The sequence below is a fragment of the Pan troglodytes genome, chromosome 11 (assembly GCF_028858775.2).
Source record: "Pan troglodytes isolate AG18354 chromosome 11, NHGRI_mPanTro3-v2.0_pri, whole genome shotgun sequence".
Taxonomy (NCBI): domain Eukaryota; kingdom Metazoa; phylum Chordata; class Mammalia; order Primates; family Hominidae; genus Pan; species Pan troglodytes.
Genome location: NC_072409.2, coordinates 80455930 through 80474886, shown reverse-complemented (window position 1 = coordinate 80474886; position 18957 = coordinate 80455930). Strand labels below are relative to the sequence as shown.

The 18957-nt window shown below is 42.1% G+C and overlaps 1 protein-coding gene across 3 annotated transcripts in view; it reads left to right on the top strand.

Annotated features, from left to right (window-relative positions):
* The window catches only part of RUSC2 (RUN and SH3 domain containing 2), a 74630-nt gene that overhangs the window by 24331 nt on the left and 31342 nt on the right, over positions 1 to 18957 (top strand). The window contains exon 1 of one of the 3 annotated variants that reach the window (XM_016960809.4): positions 8586 to 9270. The exons of the other annotated variants lie outside the window; for them this stretch is intronic. The gene's annotated coding sequence lies outside the window, so the exon portion shown is untranslated. Of the gene's footprint in view, positions 1 to 8585; positions 9271 to 18957 lie in introns of those variants that run through there. 3 annotated transcript variants of the gene reach the window in all.

Here is an 18957-nt window from a genome sequence, read left to right as displayed (position 1 = left end):
ACCCCATGCCAGACTTTAGGCTAGGTTCAGTGACTACAAAGATGAAGATAGCCTCTGTCCTTAGCATGCAATCAAGAAGGAAATAGAAAGTGTATATAAATGGTTATAATATACTCTCTTGCTTTATAATCCTTAGTGCTTTTTGTAATTCTTCTATTTTTAACTCTCCTAAAAGATATATATCAGGTTTATGTTATCTACCTGTAAACTAATGTGCTAATTCAAGATAAAAATATAGGAAAATCTCAGCCGGGCGCGGTGGCTCACGCCTGTAATCTTAGCACTTTGGGAGGCCGAGGCAGGCGGATCATGAGGTCAGGAGATCGAGACCATCCTGGCTAACAAGGTGAAACCCCGTCTCTACTAAAAAATACAAAAGATTAGCTGGGCGTGGTGGCTGGCGCCTGTAGTCCCAGCTACTCGGGAGGATGAGGCAGGAGAATGGCATGAACCCGGGAGGCGGAGGTTGCAGTGAGCCAAGATCGCGCCACTGCACTCCAGCCTGGGCGACAGAACGAGACTTCCATCTCAAAAAAAGAAAAAAAAATAGGAAAATCTCTTCAGGTATAACTCTTCTTTTACAAGTTTCTCATGAAAGGGGCAAGCACAAGTTTCAAGAATATTTTCATCTAATTTTTTGTTTTTATTTTCATAATTTTCTCAAGCTAATATAAGGCATTTTAGAACTTTGAATATAATTTGAATCTTTTAAAACAACATTTAGCTTTCTCAATGAATTATAATTTGCCCTATGCATGCCTGTAGCTTTTATTTCTTCTCTGAATTAAGGTATTAGGCATTTAGTGGGCACTCATTAGATACCTGTTCTCCCAGTACAGGTAGCTGTTCTCTTTGAGGCTGTAAGTGGGTAGTCCCTCATGTCTCCTGTGCTGATGTTTCATGAGGTCCAGGCTTTCAGGCCTGTGAGGATCCCAGATGGCCCAAAAGAGTCCCATCATCCCACTTATTGCCAGAAAATACAGATGATCAAAAAGAAGATGTGTATGCATTTTTTAAATAAAAATGGGATCATACCATGAGTTATACTTTGTTTTCTGTTTTGTTTTGTTTTTCCTTCCTCCTCCCGTCCCTCTTTTATACATCAAGCAAAAGAGCACAGCTACTGTGGTACCAAACACACCTGGGTATGAAACTCAGCTCAGCCACTCCCCAATTATAAAAACATGGACAATTTTTGTAAAAACCTCTGGGCCCCTGGGAAATAATAACATTAAGTTTAACCTTATGAAATGGGCATTTTTGCAGGTTAAAAAAAATGCATATTGATCATTTCACATCACCCTAACAGTTCCCTCCTTGTATAGTTTTGTCAGCATTAAATGAGATGATGCACATGCAGTTATAATGTCTGGCAGTGAGGTACTCACTAATGACTATAAATATTAATTGCTACTACTACTAGGATGACAATGATGATGACTGCTAAGAAGCAGAAGCACAAATCAAAGGGAACTGAAAGAGCAGCCATTCTTAGGTTTTCAACCATGGATTTTGGACTTGAGAATTATACTTTGTTTTTTGTTGTTGTTGTTGTTGTTGTTGTTGTTGTTTGAGACAGAGTCTCACTTGTAAAAGAAGAGTTATACCTGAAGAGATTTTCCAGGCTGGAGTACAATGGCACGATCTCGGCTCACTGCAACCTCCGCCTCCTGGGTTCAAGTGATTCTCATGCCTCAGCCTCCCGAGCAGCTGGGATTACAGACACGTGCCACCATGCCAAGCTAATTTTCATATTTTTAGTAGAGATGGGGTTTCGCCATGTTGGCCAGACTGGTCTTGAACTCCTGACCTCAAGTGATCCACCTGCCTCAGCCTCTCCAAGTGCTAGGATTACAGGCATGAGCCACTGCACCCAACCTGAGAGCTGTACTTTGTAAATTGCTTATTTAAAAGAAAAAAAAAACTGTATCATGAGCATAGTTTCATCTTGACAACAATTCTGACACATCTTTTTGTGTTTTGTAGAATACTTCATTGCATGGATTGCATCATAATTTGTTTAACCAATTCATTACTGAGGGGATTTTTAAAATATTTTTAAATTTTGGCCAGGTGCAGTGGCTCATGCCTGTAATCCCAGCAATTTGAGAGGCCAAGGCAGGAGGATCACTTGAGCCCAGGAGTTTGAGACCAGTGTGGGCAACATAGCAAGACCCTGTCTCTATAAAAAATTGTTTTAAATAGTATTTTTTTGCTTTTGTAAATAGTGCTTCAACAAACATATATATATATATAACTTTATGTGTCTTTATAATGTTATTTCTTTTAAATACGTTTCATAGAAGTAGACTAGAGAGTATGCTTATTTCAAATTTTGCTACATACTGCTTGGCTGCTCTCTTGAAAATTTCATTAATTCATTTGAAAATATTAATCTATGTATCCCAGACACTGCTAGGTTCTGAGTATACACCAACAAATAATGGTAGACAGGGTTCCTGCCCCATGAAACTTGCTGTCTAGTGTTAGAAGCCAAATAAACAAGTATAAAACACAATATAGAGAAGTGCAAGGTGCTTTGAGAAAATACAACCAGTAGTCTGGGAAAGGCCATTGGATTTGGAATATTTTAGCTAAAAACCTAAAGGATGATTAGGAGTTAGACAAATGGAGGGGCAGTGTTCCAATCAGTACCGAGCTGATCCGAGTTGATAGTATGACTACAGGGCAAAAGATGAGAGTGAAGAGGTGATTTATCAAGGCTAGGATATACCTTTAGGGAATTTGGATTTTATGGAAAGCCTTCGAAGGGTTTTTAAGCATGAGAGTGATATAAATAGACTTCATTTGATGTCTATTAAGATGATTCTAGGAAGGGAAACCAGGTTAGAGGTTGATGTAGGAACTTAGATAAGTGATAAATATAGGTTGCTCTTTAGTGGCAGTAGGGATGGAGAATGTGGTAGGATGTATAAAGTAGCAATAGATATGAGTAACAGAAACCCAACATTGGTGACTTAAATAAGATGGAGGTTTTTTTTCTCTCATCAGCAACGTAAGTACAGAGATAGATGGTCCTGGGCTAGTATGGCAGCTCCACAGTCATTAGAGACCCACACCCTTTCCAGTTTTTTGCTCGGCTATCTCTAGGCCATCCTTATGGCACAAGATGACCTACTATAGTTCTAGTCATCACAGCTACCTTCCTAGCAGCAGGATGGAGGAAGAGATGAAGAAGGTTGCACCCTGTTCATCATAAAGAGACTACCCAGAAGTTGCACACAACAATTCCACCATAACTCGGTCAAATGGCCACCCCTACTTGCAGGGGAGGGAGAAATGTGGAATTTTACTTGGGTAGCATTGTCCCCAGCCGAATATCAGGGTTCTGTTAATTTGAAAGATAAAGGGAGAATAAATATTTGATTGGCAACTAATAATCTGGGACCTGGGAAAGTGGGGAACTAATTTAATTCAGCTAAATTGTTTACAAAATAACAGCTCACACAAAGATACACATATACCACTGTTGAAAAGAGACTTATTTGGCTACGAGGCAAAGATTTAACATTAAAAATCCCGTTTTCTTGTAAAGAGTAAACAAGTGTTAGCTCATGTATGTCTCCAGCTTTGGTAGGAATACAGCTGTATGCATTTGACCTGAATCACTACCATGTAAAAGTGTCATACTTGTGATTTTTAGTACCTTGTCATTCATTAATATTCAGAGTATAGAAAAAGGCAGACCAACAGATTGCTGCTATTTTTTTTTTCAAGCCCACAGCTAACATCATCGATTGCTGCTATTTGGAACAAAGTCAAACAAGACCCAAATTAAGGGATTTGCTTATTGTTTTTCTCTATCAAGGATATTAGCTGTATATTATAGTAGAAAGAGCAAGGGCTTTAGATTGAGTCAGACAAAAATTGCAAGCCCAACTTCTCTACTTTCTGGGTCTGTGATCTTAGATAAAGTTTATCTCTGCAAGATCCTCAGTTTCCTCAACGGTAAAATAGAGATAATAATATCTACTTTGCACGGTTATCATGAGGATTAGAAATGCACTTATGGGCCAGGCACAGTGGTTCACACCTATAATTCCGACACTTTGGGAGGCTGAGGTGGGAGGATCACTTGAGGCCAGGAAGTTGGGAACAGCCTAGCCAACATGGGGAAACTCCATCTCTACTAAAAATTCAAAAATTAGCTGGGCATGGTGGCGCGCACCTCTAATCTCAGCTACTTGGGTAGCTGAGGCACAAGAATCACTTGAACCTGGGAGGCAGAGGTTGTAGTGAGCCGAGATTGCACCACCACATTCCAGCCTGAGCGACACAGCGAGATTCTTGTCTCAATTAAAAAAAAAAAAAAAAAAAAGAAATGCGCTTATGACAAACATCTAGCATGGTGAGTAACATAGTAGATAATAAATAATTGCTAATAATATTAGAAGAATTACTCTTTAGCAATAAGTCATTTGTTTCCTCTAGCTTCTGGTGTGTGAGGAGGTATAGCTACAAAGATTCCTAACCATTTCTATATCATTCTTAGGATGCTTCTATAGCAGTTTGCCACCTGTTTACAGAACCTGTAACTATTTGTGATGGTGCCCAGATTAAAGTCAGCCCTAAATTTTTGCTCAAAATGAACTCACCCCTACCCTCATGCCTCTCATCCATATTTACTGTGTCCAAATCCATCTGTCTATTGATAGTTTCCTTGCTATCCACAGCCGTACCACATATAGAATGGGGAGTGAGTTCAGGCCTGAGCCAATTCAAGTGTGGATTTGGAACTTGGGGGAAAGAAAAAAAAAGGCCTTGTAGGGGTATGGGATAGTATTAAGCAGAAACAGAAAGATAAAGATGGTTTATGGTTCATTCTACACTCCAGAATGATAATGCAATAAGCTAAATTCTATAGATGGTTTTGAAGTGTTTTATGTGAGGGAAATTAGCCAGTCTGTCAGCTCCAATACAAATAACCTCAGGATTCTTCCTTCACATTCCTCAGTGACTCCTCAGAGGGGAGTTGCCTCTGAGAACCGTGTCAGCCCTGTGGAAAGAGGATCTCTAGGCAGGCCCACTAGGGTCAGAATTCTAAGATACAGACCTTGCATAGAGAGGCCTTTAAGGTCTAGAGTAGGAGTCAATCAGCAAATTATGGTCCCTGCCAGGGTGTTTTCATTCATAAACTGAGAATGGCTTTTACATTTTTAAAGAGTTGTTGTTTGTTTTTTTAAAAGGGAATTGCTAAGAAAGTAAATTTCAAATATTCTCACCAAAAGAAGGTAAGTATTTGAGGCAATGGATATGTTAATTAGCTTAATTTAATTATTCCACATGATATTCATAAATCATAGTATCACTTCGTGATCCATAGATACATACAATTATAAATTGTAAATTTACAAGAAAAAAATTTTAAAAAGATGTGACAGTACTATATGGCCCTCAAAGCCGAAATATTTACAGAAAGAGTTTGCTGATCCCTGATTTTGAGGCCTCTTCTCTGAAAGGAAGTGGGTCTCACCAGAGGCTGCAGGAGGTTTGAACATCTGTTTTGAATCCCAGGGTAGAGACTTACAGAAAAAGTAGGTGTCACCATCAACAAAGAATAGATTTCTAGTTCTCTTCGGGAGTTCCAGAGACCTGGCAAACTAACCCAATACTCAGGGATTGCTGGGCTAGAAAGACTGAGGCTTGTGTTAGGTTTAGAATACAGTATCGCCTTTGTTCTAACTGAGCAGTAGAATACATCCCTCATTAATGTTGCTCTCTCAGGCCTTTTAGGCTATGTTCCAGTGAGTCCTGCTGCTGAATGCCACATCAGTGGGATACAGGCCCCAGATCAGTGTCCTGGGCCCACAAACAGGGGAGAATTAGCTTTGTGGCTGCTAGATAGACAAGGGAGTAAGTGAAATTGTTTCTTTTGCTTATGTATTTCTAAATTCCTTATTATAAGTTAGTGGAAATTAATACCTTATGTCTAGGTAAGCATATTCCTATTTCGTCTGTTCCTCAAACCAGAGGTGGGGATTATAGGCCTGAAAGAAGGGCACTGCATCTCTGGGCACAGACTGGGCCTATTTCCTAATGTGGCCACTGTGACCCTAGAAGAGGGAGGACACAGGAGAAGGCCAGGGCGCTCTGCCTGCATGCGTGGATGACCATTATATTTCTGAAATACTTTAGTCTAAAGACTACAGCATTTACATTTCCCTTATTCTTTTTATTTTTCAAATATTATTTCCTACCACACACCAGAAGATGGATACAGTTAGTCCTTTTACTAGATGGTAAATATGGAGCTTTGAGAGAACAGGTACTCTGCCCCAGATGACCCAGCAAGTTGGAGGAAAACCCAAGAATGAAAGCAGTGTTCCTGTCTTTGGGCATCCTGCCACTATCCTAGGCATGGGTAGTTTCCAGATGGAGCTAAGATCAAACTCCTTTATCACTAGTGATCAAATCTGGTTGTTTCTAAGGCTGCACTGTTGTTCTGATGACCAAGTGGATCATCCTTGAATGACAGGGAAAAAATGTATTAAATGAGTCCCTCACCAGCCTGTCTTCTTGCCAGCACCCTGGCTTCTTAAGGTATTAACATGTCGTGTCACTGACGATGACCTAGGATTGCAGGAAGATGACAGAGTCACTGTTCCTGTGTGCTTGGCTGCTCGGCTGCTCGGCTGTTTTGTTTGCACTTCAGCATTCCTACCTGGTGTGTGGTACATTTTTGTCATTCCACAGCAGTCTGCTGTGCTCCTGGCTCCAGAGTAAGCTAGTCTACATCTATTTACATCAGCTTTCCAGCTGTCAGCCTCCTCATGCTCCTGTCTGCCTGATGGGGCAAGTAGACACTCTGGCAGGAGCTGCCTTTCAGGGAGGTTAGCGGGATATCCACAGAGTTCCAGATACTGTAGTCAAAGTATAAAGTCCCTAGGACCCCAGTCTCTAGGTCTTGCAGGGATGAAGAAGCTTTCAGGAGATTATCTAGGCACAGCTCCTGGCCCAGCAAGATTTCTATCCTAGTGTGTCATGTCTAGGAAAAAATCTCTGGTGGCAGATTTTCAAGGAATTTGATGTACGTGCTAAAAACTATACAGATCGGTTGAGGACTGGCCTAACCCATCCTCTGTCTCAAATTCCTATAAAACCCTCCCAAACAGGCTTTTTCTTTTTCTTTACAATGTCAGCACTCAGTGCCCTAGTCTGGGACTTATGACTGATAAGGCTGAGCTTCTGGGTAGTTGAGTGGCAGTCTTTCTTTGTTTTTATTCAGATGATTTCAATGCAGCCAATTTGTGTGTGTGTATGTGTGTACCCTGTCCAGAACAACAGGGCCTACCTAACTCAAGAGAGTACTATAAGCAACAGCTTTCAACTTGAGGTCCATCTGGTCCCAGAGGTTTGGCACTAGACAGCTGGACATATGAAAGCTCTGTTTGTTCCCCTTCGTCTTCCCTGTCCTGTTTAATGCTGAACTGTTTTCAACAAGACTTGCTTCCCGTAGAATCCAACTTAGTAACCTGGAGAAGCCTGAGGCCACTCCTGGAGCAGGAAGCTGCCCTAGATTTGGGCAGTAACCAGTAGAACTTGATACTGACGCCAGAGCGTAAAAATAAACACCTCCTACAGTTCTGTCTTAATCCATTGGCATCAGAGTTGCTATTATTAACCCATAGGCCTCACAGGCAGCTGTGATGGTCAGACAACAGCCTGGACAAAACCTATCCTGCCAACTTGGGATCACACTCTCTCCCCTTCACCTACTGGGATATGATCTGGGGCCCCAGGAGAAGCACCATCAGTCTAGGAGCATGCCCTACAACAGGTAATACTGGCGGTGGATTAGTATCTTTGGTTTTGGAGAGCCTTGAGGCTCCCAGGGCCAGCCTACCAGCCTAGAGTATGATGGGCACAGGCAGGATGACTGATTCAGTCCTAGTGTGGGGGAGGAAAAAAAGGAATGTGACCCTTCCATTTCCTTTGGCTCTTTTAAAGAGATTTTGCCTGCCACTTCCCTGACCTGAAGACTTTAGATTTTCTGGGAAATTGGGACACGAGAGAGGAAAGAGCTCCACTGGTCATCTGCCAAAGATATAATAATAATAATGACTTATTACTAAGCACCTACCATGTGTTGGGTACTTTATGTACAATATCTTACTTATTTTTACTTCAAGCTTTTCAGGGAAAATATGACAGTTTTACAAATGAGGAAGCTGAAGTTTTAGTGAGGTTGAGTGACCACCCAGAATTCCACAGCTGGCAAGTAATGTGTCAGAGTTGGACCCAGACTTGTCTTAACACCAAAATCCATGTTGTGAATCATTATAGAACCTAGGCTGCTGAATACTCAGGACCCAGGCCAGGCTTCAGCTACCTGCTTTTTAAATGTGGGGGCTTAAGTAAACAAAAATATATAAGTTACTCTCACTTTAGTCTTACAACTAAAGCAATAGTTACTGGTACACAGAAATGGTTTTTGCTGCCACCTGCGAGTGAGCCAGTCCCAGTGCTCTTACTGTCCATGGTGAGCTGGACTCCAGAGACTAGCAGGGCAAGCCTCCTGGAAGATGAGATGCCTCCCAGAGAAAGGCTTTGACTCTGCCTGAGGAGTCTCAGACCATGACTCCTCTGTAGAGAACATGGCCAGATTGGAACCTGGTTCCCCAGGGGAACAAGGCTTTGATGGTTCTGGCAGTCATGCTGAGGGAGGGGTGTACTTGAATAAAAAGATTCCTTGAAGGACAACTAGGCTTCCCCCACCCCTCTCTTTTTCCAACCTCCTCCACCCTGGCCCCACAACTGGCTTCTGTAATTCAATCTAGATTCTTCTCATAGCCTACTTTACTGTGCGTATGTGGCCTTTTATTTACAGCTTTGGGCATTCTGATTGGATAGCAGCTTCCTAGTCTGTGTGCTTCAGTCCACTGCCTGTGGGGTGGGGGAGCAGAGTACACTTTGATTTTTGCTTCCTGAAGCCCAGGAGCTAAAAGGAATAGCCAGAGGGCTGCCCACACAGCCAAAGGACTGACCACACTGAGCAGTCAAAGAGCAGCATAGGGGCCTTTTTTGTTCCAGCTAACTTTCTCCTGCAAATACACACTTGAGGGCCATCCTCCAAGCAAAGCAGTCTGTGCTGGGGCTTTCAGCATCCACCCCTCGTACACTGTCTCTGGTCTTGGTGGCTTCCTGCTCCCTTGCTGCTCACCTACACCTAGCATTGAGAGGCTTTAGCCTGTGGGCCTTACTCACTGCTGCTCTCTCCATCACCTCATCTGAAGAACTCGGTCTGTCAAGGTAGGAACCAAATCTTTCCTTATTCCCTATAGTCTTCCTCTCTCCCCCTAATACATCCTCAAAAGAAATAGGGTTTACAACAAATTCCCAGTCTCTAGAGACTTACAGCTAGCAGTTAGAAGCCAGGCACCTGGGAGTATAGGTGTGTTTATGTGTATTTGTATTCATGTTGGAATGCAGGAGGTCATTTTTTTTAACACACTGCATAGGAACCTTCCCTTGGGCTCCAGGTTTTAATTTGGCTTAGGTTATAATTAGACCTGAAAAGGACCTTAAGAGGTCATCTGATTGAGCCCGCTGCTTCCAAACAGGTGCTACAAGTTGAGCTAAGGAGGGAATCAAATGGTTGGCCTAATGGAGAAAGGTGTATACTTTTGCTGGCTGGATCAGCAGAAGAAAATAATTTTTTGTTTTCTAGATTGAATCCCTTTTGAGCATAGAGACCCTAGGGGCAAAGCTAGGTTTATTATCATCAGATTTTAATGGAATAAAGAAAAGCAACTCTTTCAACTCAGTGAGGTTCAATGGCTTTAGCTTATTCTTTTCCTGGGTATACTTTCCCAATGCTGCAGTCTCTATTTACTGAATTGGAGCCTTGGGCGCCTGGGGTCTTTTACCTTTTAGGCTGCTAAGCCCACTCTACTTCAGAGCCAAGCCTCTTCTGGAATGTTTGTCTTTGACTTTTGGGGGTGGATGTTTAGCTGAACTTTTCTACAACATATGTGAGAAGCCAAAAGCAAACCAAGTTCTGTGCTTCGAAAGAGGACTCTATATTAAGGAAGCCTAATAAGGCAGCAACTGGTGTGTCTGGGACAGCCCTTCAGGCTAGGCCCCTTTCAACACACTCCCAGCATGCCGTCTGGCCTCACTTGGAGTCCAAAATAACATGATACGAGTTAGAAACAGTGGCCTCCTCAGCTAGCAGCAGCTACACTCTACTTGGAGGAAAGACAGATGACCTCCTGGGCGTTGGCTGCTATTCCATTTATGGAATCAGACTCCTGATGCCATAGCCAGGTGCTCTCAGCATCTAAGAACTTGTTTATTTTCTCTTTACAGTTCAGTCCTAGACACCCACAGGAATCACTGTTACCACCAGTTCTGAAATCTCCAAATTCTTTGAGCCTCTCTCACACATTTCACAGAGAAGTACTTGTCCTATAGGAAACTCAGAGCCTCCATCTAATCTCATGGCAAGGGTGGAGGGTAGCTGACTTTCCAAATTCGTGTACAAAGTTTATTTCTGTTCTGGGAAGTTAGGTTTGCTATTGGTGAAGTTAATCAACATCTGTTTACAAACATTTGATTTGGGAGGCATGAAAAAAGAGAGATGTTTCTGTCAGTTAATTATTTCACTCCCCATATCTCTAACTCCCAACAAGCCGTGGTCAGTTCTGCCTTTGCCTAGGGTTGCCTGGAGGTGCCTCTGGGGCCCTCCACAGTAAGGAGAGGGAATTGGAGTGCATGGGGCATTAGGCCTCCTCTGCTTCAACCAGGGTAGCTGTTTTATGTATTGGGGCTGAAAAATTAAAAGCATTGCTCTAACCCTTACACCCTGAAACTTTCTTTTTGCTGTTCTGGCCTTCTCCAGAGGCATATTGGCAATTATTTTAACAAAATTATGAGCCCCTCAAATTGGGCTATTACCCCTGAACATCCAGCATAGCTCCTTATACACAGGAAGAATACAGTAGATGCTTGTGGCTTGATTGCTTGCTTGATTAATTGGCTCACAAGATGATATTAATTGATAGCCTCAGGATAATTCTAGATCAGAGAATAGAGTACAGTATGTAATAATTTATTTTGATTTGTTATGGTTTGAGCATTTCTGACCTTTGCTACTGGAATCAATCATGCAGTCTGAGGTGAAAACTTAGCCAAAAGGAATTACCTTAACTGAGGTTGTCGCTGTTGGAGAGGATACCCAGTAAGTCAGCACAAACAAAAGTACCTTCTGTTGATTTCCAAAGATTTGTATGATTTCAATCCACCTCTGTCCCTGGTGTACTGAGGTGAAAGGTCAGCAGAGTGATTATTGGGAAGACCAGGCATAGAGGTATACTAAAATCATATAGTCCTGTCTATTGATTAGTACTGCTTACTTTTGCTAAAAATTACCTTCTTGGACAGTTCCCAAAACTACTCATTGTCTTGATTGTGGGAAATGCAAAACTTTTCTCTGCTAAGCTATACTTATTAACAACATCTAAACTGTTTATCTGCAGCCTGCATTATACATCTGCATATCTTTTGTGAGGGTGGCTTTGTTTTTAATTAGCTTATATGTTTTATAAAATTATAATGTTTTTTATAAAGCTAAATAACAGGACATAAGTGAAAAAAGCAGCCACATTCAAATAAAGTCTGCCAGTTCAGTTAATTGTAATGTACTCAATGTTAATTGCTTTGTTTTAACAAATGTACCTTGATTACGTAAGATGGTAACATTAGGGAAACTGGTTGAAAGAGGTACAGGAACTCTGAACTATCTTTGCAACTTTTTATAACTGTAAATTATTCCAAAATAAGTAGTTAGCTTTTAAAAATTCATACACAGCAATAAAGGTCTTCACAATGAAAAAAAAAGCCAAATAGTGGCTGGGCATGGTGCCTCATGCCTATAATCCTGTCACTTTGAGAGGCTGAGGTGGCTGGATCCTTGAGCCCAGGAGTTTGAGACCAGCCTGGGCAACATGGTGAAACCTTGTCTCTACAAAAAATACAAAAATTAGCCAGGCATGGTGGTGCATGCCTGTAGTCCCAGCTACTCAGGAGGCTGAGGTGGAAGGATGGCTTGAGTCCAGGAAGTGGAGGTTGCAGTGAGCCAAGATAGGGCCACTGCATTCCAGCCTGGGCAACAGAGGGAGACTCCATCTCAAAAAATTAAAAAAAAAAGTAAAAATTTAAGCCAAATAGTGCCAAATCTGGGGCAGTCTGAACATCAAAATCAGTAATGGATTATGACCCACTGACTTTTTAAAATCCAGGGGTCCATATTTATACTAAATCAATAAATTAAGAAAGGAAGGAAAAGGGAAATCTTTATTATGTTAGAATGCCAACTAATCAATGTAGAAGGAATAATAGAAAATTGTCATTTTTTGGCCAGGCGCAGTGGCTCATGCCTGTAATCCCAGCACTTTGGGAGGCTGAGGTGGGTGGATCACTTGAGGCCAGGAGTTTGAGACCAGCCTGGCCAACATGGTGAAACCTGTCTCTGCTAAAAATACAAAAAATTAGCTAGGCATGGGGCACATGCCTGTAATCCCAGCACCTCAGGAGGCTGTGGGAGACGGAGGTTGCAGTGAGCCAAGATTGCGCCACTGCACTCCAGCCTGGGCAACAGGGTGTGACTCTGCCTCAAAAAAACAAAACAAAACAAACCTGTCATTTTTCAACCATCATAGTAAATAACTGATTCAGATGAAACTCATCAATGGATGCTAAAATGATTGGATGAAAGTTTGATGGGAACAGGTTATTTATCTAATCTAAAAGTAATCTCTCCATAGATTGCTTATTAATTAGAGGAGAAAATGATAACTTTACAATGGAGAAACCTGACAGACACTATCTTAACGAAGGACTAGTTCAAAATTAGCATCATCAATAAAGTGATAAAATGACCTCATGTGTTGGGTTTTGTCTTGTTTTGTTCTGCATTATGTGTTTCTCCCAGACTCCTATTTTATGTTTTTGTTGTACTCTTTGTTTTCTGTTGGAGGCTGTCCTCAAAAGTCTGGTGATCCCAGGCCGGGTGCAGTGGCTCACGCCTGTAATCCCAGCACTTTGGGAGGCCGAGACGGGTGGATCACAAGGTCAGGAGATCGAGACCATCCTGGGTAACACGGTGAAACCCCGTCTCTACTAAAAATACAAAAAATTAGCCGGGCGTGGTGGCAGGCACCTGTAGTCCCAGCTACTCGGGAGGCTGAGGCAGGAGAATGGCGTGAACCCGGGAGGCGGAGCTTGCAGTAAGCCAAGATCGCACCACTGCACTCCAGCCTGGGGGACAGAGTGAGACTCCATCTCAAAAAAAAAAAAAGTCTGGTAATCCCTTGGCTACTGATATAAAAATGAGCCATTTAAAAACACTGGAGGTTCTGTGAGAGTGGAAAGATATATCAACTGGCAAACTTGTCTGGTGGGCAGGTGGAACAGGCTGGCCTTTTTTTGTGTGGGGAAACCCCCAGAGAATTTGACATTCTTTTCTCTGAGGTAGTTCAGTTTCTGCAGAGAAATAATCTACCAGGGGTAGGGTGGGATAAATAAGTCTGGCTGTTGGTATTATCCTGAAATAGAAGGAAGAAGTCTAGCAATTCTTTGGAGATTTTCACTTAACCCCTCAGTTTTCAGATTGGCCTCTCATCCTGCTTTCTTCCATGCCTTGTTTTCCAGAGTCGAATGCAGTTCCACTCAAAGTTCTCCAGAAATAAATCTCCAGTAATCCTGAGGAGCAGGAGACCAGTGGTCTCCTGACAGTGTAGGGTTGTTGGTGGGGACTGGGTGTCTAATTACTTCTTCTACAAACTTTAACCAACATCCCTATTTTTTTTTTCCTTTAAAAAGAATTTTTGGTCGAGCATGGTGGCTCATGCCTGTAATCCCAGCACTGTGGGAGGCCGAGGCAGGCGGATCACCTGAGGCCAGGAGTTCGAGATCAGCTGGCCTACACGGCAAAACCCCGTCTCTACTAAAAATACAAAAATTAGCCTGGCGTGGAGGCACACTCCTGCAGTCGCAGCTACTCGGGAGGTTGAGGCAGGAGAATTGCTTGAACCCAGGAGGTGGAGGTTGCAGTGAGCCGAGATCGCATCACTGCACTCCAGCAAGCCTCAGCCAGCTTTTAAACATATTTTTTAGGCCAGGTGTGGTGCCTTCTGCCTGTAACCCCAGCATTTTGTGAGGCCTAGGTGGGCGAATTGCTTGAGCTCAGGAGTTTGAGACCAGCCTGGGCAACATGAAACCCTATCTACCAAAAAAAAGAAAAGAAATACAAAAATTAGCTGGGCGTGATGGCACGTGCCTGTAGTCCCAACTGCTTGGGTGGTGGCCATGCAGAGTGAGTTCCTAGCATTTTAACAGTGCTTTATATTTCTATAAAATGGTCAGTTTACAGAGCACTTTCATGTACTGTTTTGAATAGACCACTGTTCAGATCTATAGTAGGGGGCATGTTTCCCCCAAGCCTTCAACTCCCCATAAAGTAGCCTGGTCCAGGCACAGGAAGACTCAGTAACCAATGTTTATATTCATGCCTGCTTTATTTTGAGCACTCCTGGATCTCTCTGTTGCTTATGAAAGCTGCCCAGACCACTACTGAGTTCTGGAAGATGCTGGGATTGAGGAGTGGGGAAAGGTATCCATATCCAGTCTTTTCATGTTTCTCCAAGGTTACCGTCCTATTTTGGTCAGAATTGTGTAATCTCCTTTGTGGGGGTTTTGGATATTAACCAACATCTTATCACTTGATAATAGTATCACACTTACTGGGTATTTACTGTATGTCAGGCACAATTTAAGTGCTTGATAGTATTAATTCACTTAATGTTGGTGGTATTTTCATCACCAGTCTACAGGAAATGGGGGCAGGGAAAGGCAAGATAACTGGCCTAGGATTACACAACACTCAAACAGATATTACCTCATCTTGTTAACTATTAAATTTATTGCATTCAGATTTTACTTGGTGTGGGGTACAGTGGCTCATGCCTGTAATTCCAGAGCTTTAGGAGGCTAAGGCAGGAAGATCACTTGAGCCCAGGAGTTCAAGGTTGCAGTGAGCTGGGATGGTGCCACTGCAGCCTGGCCAAAAGAGAGAGACCCTGTCTCAAAACAAAATAAAAGCCACACAAAAAATTTTTACTGATGTACAGTTTAGATACTTGTTACTGATATTCTTTATCCTGAGATAGTTTTACTTCCTGAATCCATGGATTCTTGTTTTCTAATAACTTCTGAAATATTATCTGTCATTATCTCTTCAAATATTACCTCTCCTTGATTCTCTACCAAAGATTCTGATTATAAGTATATTAAACATTTTCATTCTATCTTATCTCTTAACTTCTCATTCACTTTTCTGTTCCTTTGTTTTTTTGTGCTGTATTCTATGTGATTTCTTCAGATCGATCTTCCAGTTCACTAATTCTCACTTCAACTTTGTCTTTTCTGCTGTTAAATTTGTCCTTTCGTTGTTTTTTTTTTTCTTTTTTGAGACAAGGTCTCACTGTGTCACCCAGGCTGGAGTGCAGTAGTGCTTTCATGGCTCACTTTAGCCTCAATCTCCCAGGCTCAAGCAGTCCTCTAACTTCAGCCTTCTAAGTAGCTGGGACTACAGGTGTGCACCACCACACTCTGCTTGCTTGCTTGCTTGCATATGTATGTACATGTGTATGTATCTAGTGACAGAGTCTTGCTATGGTGCCCAGGCTCTTACCAAATTCCTGGCCTCAAGCAATCCTCCTGCCTCAGCCTCCCAAAGTGCTGGGATTACAGGTGTAAGTCACTGCACCTGGCTGAGTTTTTATTTTATTTTAATAATTATGTTTCTAACTTCTGAACATATTTCGTTCTTTTTCAGATCTGCCTGGTTATTTCTAATAATTCATTGCCACTCACTTACCTTTGAGATTTATCTTTTATTTTAAAACATTTCACACGTAGCTGATTTATATTCTGTAACTGACATTTTTTGGTATCTGAAGTTCTTGCAATCTAAATACATTATTTATTGTTTTCTCTGTTATTTGCTCATGGCATCTTTGTGATCATTAATTATAAACTAATTTTTCTTGATCTTTAATTTTGAGAATTTTGTTGACTTAGATTGGGAAATATTTTCCCCCAGAGAAGATTCATATCTGCTTCTACCAAAAGCTGTGGAACACCACCTACCATGGATCATGATGAACTTCCTTCAGGCTTCCCTGTTTCTGCTTAATGCAGAACTCTCAGGTTTAGCTCCCTCACCTTCCCAGTGGCTCAAGTATGGTCATCTTGGCTGCAGTGATGCTCTGGGAATTGGCCGACAAGGAACCCTGGTTCTCCCCCTTGCTTACTGCATAGCTCATGAATTTTTCCCTTTTTGGGGAATTGGGTAGAGTAGTCACAGAGATGTCTCCTATATACTGAGAGACCTGAAATGCTTTTAAAAGTATATATTGCCCAGGCACTGTGGCTCATGCCTATAATCCCAGCGCTTTGGAAGGCTGAGGCAGGAGGATTCCTTGAGGCCGGAAGTTCAAGATCAGCCTGGGCAACATAGCAAGATGCCATCTCTACAAAAAATTTAAACATTAGCCAGGCATGGTGGCACATGCTTGTAGTCCCACCTACTTGTGGGGGCTGAGGCAGGAGAATTGCTTGAGCCCAGCTCAAGGTTGCAGTGGGCTATGATTGGGCCACTGCACTCCAGCCTGGGTGACAGAGTGAGACCCTATTCCTTTAAAAAAAAAAAAGTATATATTATACAGGATCTCATATTTCTCATATTTTGCAGTGAAAGGGGCCCTGTAATGTCTTGATTACCATAATGTGGGAAGCAGAATTCTCTTTATGCGATTTGATACCCTTTTTTTTTTTTTTTTTTGAGATGGAGTTTCGCTCTGTCACCCAGGCTGGAGTGCAGTGATGCTATCATAGCTCACTGGAGCCCAAAAGTCCTGGGTTCAAGTCAGCCTCCTACCTTAGCCTCCCAAGTAGCTAGGACCATAGGCATGTGCCACCACATCCAGCTAATTTTTAAATTTTTGTGTTGACAGTGTCTCGCTTTATTGCCCAGGCTGGTCTTGAACTTCTAGGCTCAAGCAGTCTTCTCTCCTCAGTCTCTCAAAGCACTGATATTTTACTTTTTAAATTAGCTTAAAAGGGCCGGGCATGGTGTCTCACACCTTTAATCCCAGCAGTTGGGGAGACCAAAGTGGGAGGCTCACTTGAGGCCAGGAATTCAAGACAGACCTGGCCAACATAATGAGACCCCCATCTTTTAAAAAATTTTTTTTAAAAATTGTAAAAAGTTTAAAAAAGAAAACAAAAAATAAATAAATTAGCTTAAAAGCCTTTTTCGATACCATTGAATATACCTTGTATACCCAATATTAATGGTTCTATTATATTCCATTACATGGGTAGCTCACTAGCCATTTTTTCATTGGATATTTAGAATATTCTCAATTTTTCTCTGTTGCAAGTAATACTGCAGTGAACATCATTGGGGAAATATGAGGCAAATCAAGGAGGGTAGAGATATAAAGAAAATGCATAACTGTTATTCTGGGGCAAGAGTTGGCAAACTCAGATGCCTTATAGGAGCCAGACAAATAATGCAAATAAGTAAAATGAACCAGTGAAGCTGCCATGAGGAGTGCTGGGAACACGGCAAACTGAAGGTCACGTGCTCATCTAATGAAGGGAACCACTTCTCAGCTCCAGCTGATTGTTAGTCATGTAGGAATGAGGGCCTAGTGTAGCCAGTTCTTTTGGTTTTTTTCAAGCAAAACAAGCTGGAAATCTAGATTTTTTTCTAGAAATCTCCAAAATGTTTATGGTGGCATTTTTACTATGCAAAGCACATAAAACCTATTGACATACTAGATGTGACAGTCAGTCTGTCACTTTGCAGCCTTTGCTAATGTTTATGATGGCATTTTTACTGTGCAAGCCACGTAAACCTATTGACACACTAGATGTGACAGTCAGGCTGGCACTTTGCAACCTTTACAGCCTTTGCTCCAGGGTCATGACTGTGGATATAAATGGGAGGGAATGTACTGACTGAAGACATATCTGCTCAGTCATGTTTCCATCCTCAGAATGAGCATGGTGTGTAATGAAGGGTTTAAGATCTTGGCATTAAAGATTTATTTACTAAGCACTTTACCAAGGCTCAGCTTTCAGTTTTTCTTCTTCCTTACCTTCTTCTTCTTCATCAAATATGCTGTTCTCAGAAGAGACTGACCTTCTCAAAGCCAGCTGGGCTCCATTTAGCCTGCTGTGCTTGCCATCCATTCAGTAGCTTTGTTTTTGTTTGTTTTTGAGACTGGGCCTTGTTCTGTTGTCCAGGCTTGAGGGCAGTGGCACAATCTCCACTCACCACAACCTCTGCTTCCCGGCCTCAAGCCTTCCTCCCACCTCAGTCTCCCAAGTAGCTAGGACTACGGGTGCACACCAGCACACCCAGCTAATTTTTGTATTTTTTGTAGAGACGGGGTTTCACCATGTTGCCGAGGCTGGTCTCAACTCATAAGCTCAAGCAATCCATCCACCTCAGCCTCCCAAAATGCTGGGATTACAGGTGTGAGCCACCCTACCTGGCCAGCCATTCAGTAGCTTTATCAAACATCATTAGTCCTCCACTATGTGCCAAGGCCCTGTGCTCAGAATTACCTATCAATGTATAAGACACAGCTCCACCATCTAGAAATGTACTGTCATCAAGAGATAATAAAATGGCCAAGTCTTGATACCAAATGAGTTGTACGTATAATTGGTATTGAAGTATAGGAGAAGGATTTCCATGATAAAGAAAAGCTTCCAGATATGGTAGAATTTGAGCCACATCCTTAAAATGAAGGGTGGGAGGGAATGGGGAAAACAATCCAGATATCTTCCCAGTGAGTAAAGCCAAAACTCAGAGTATATTCGCCATGTGATGGGAATGGGGTTGGATAGGTAGAAAGGAAT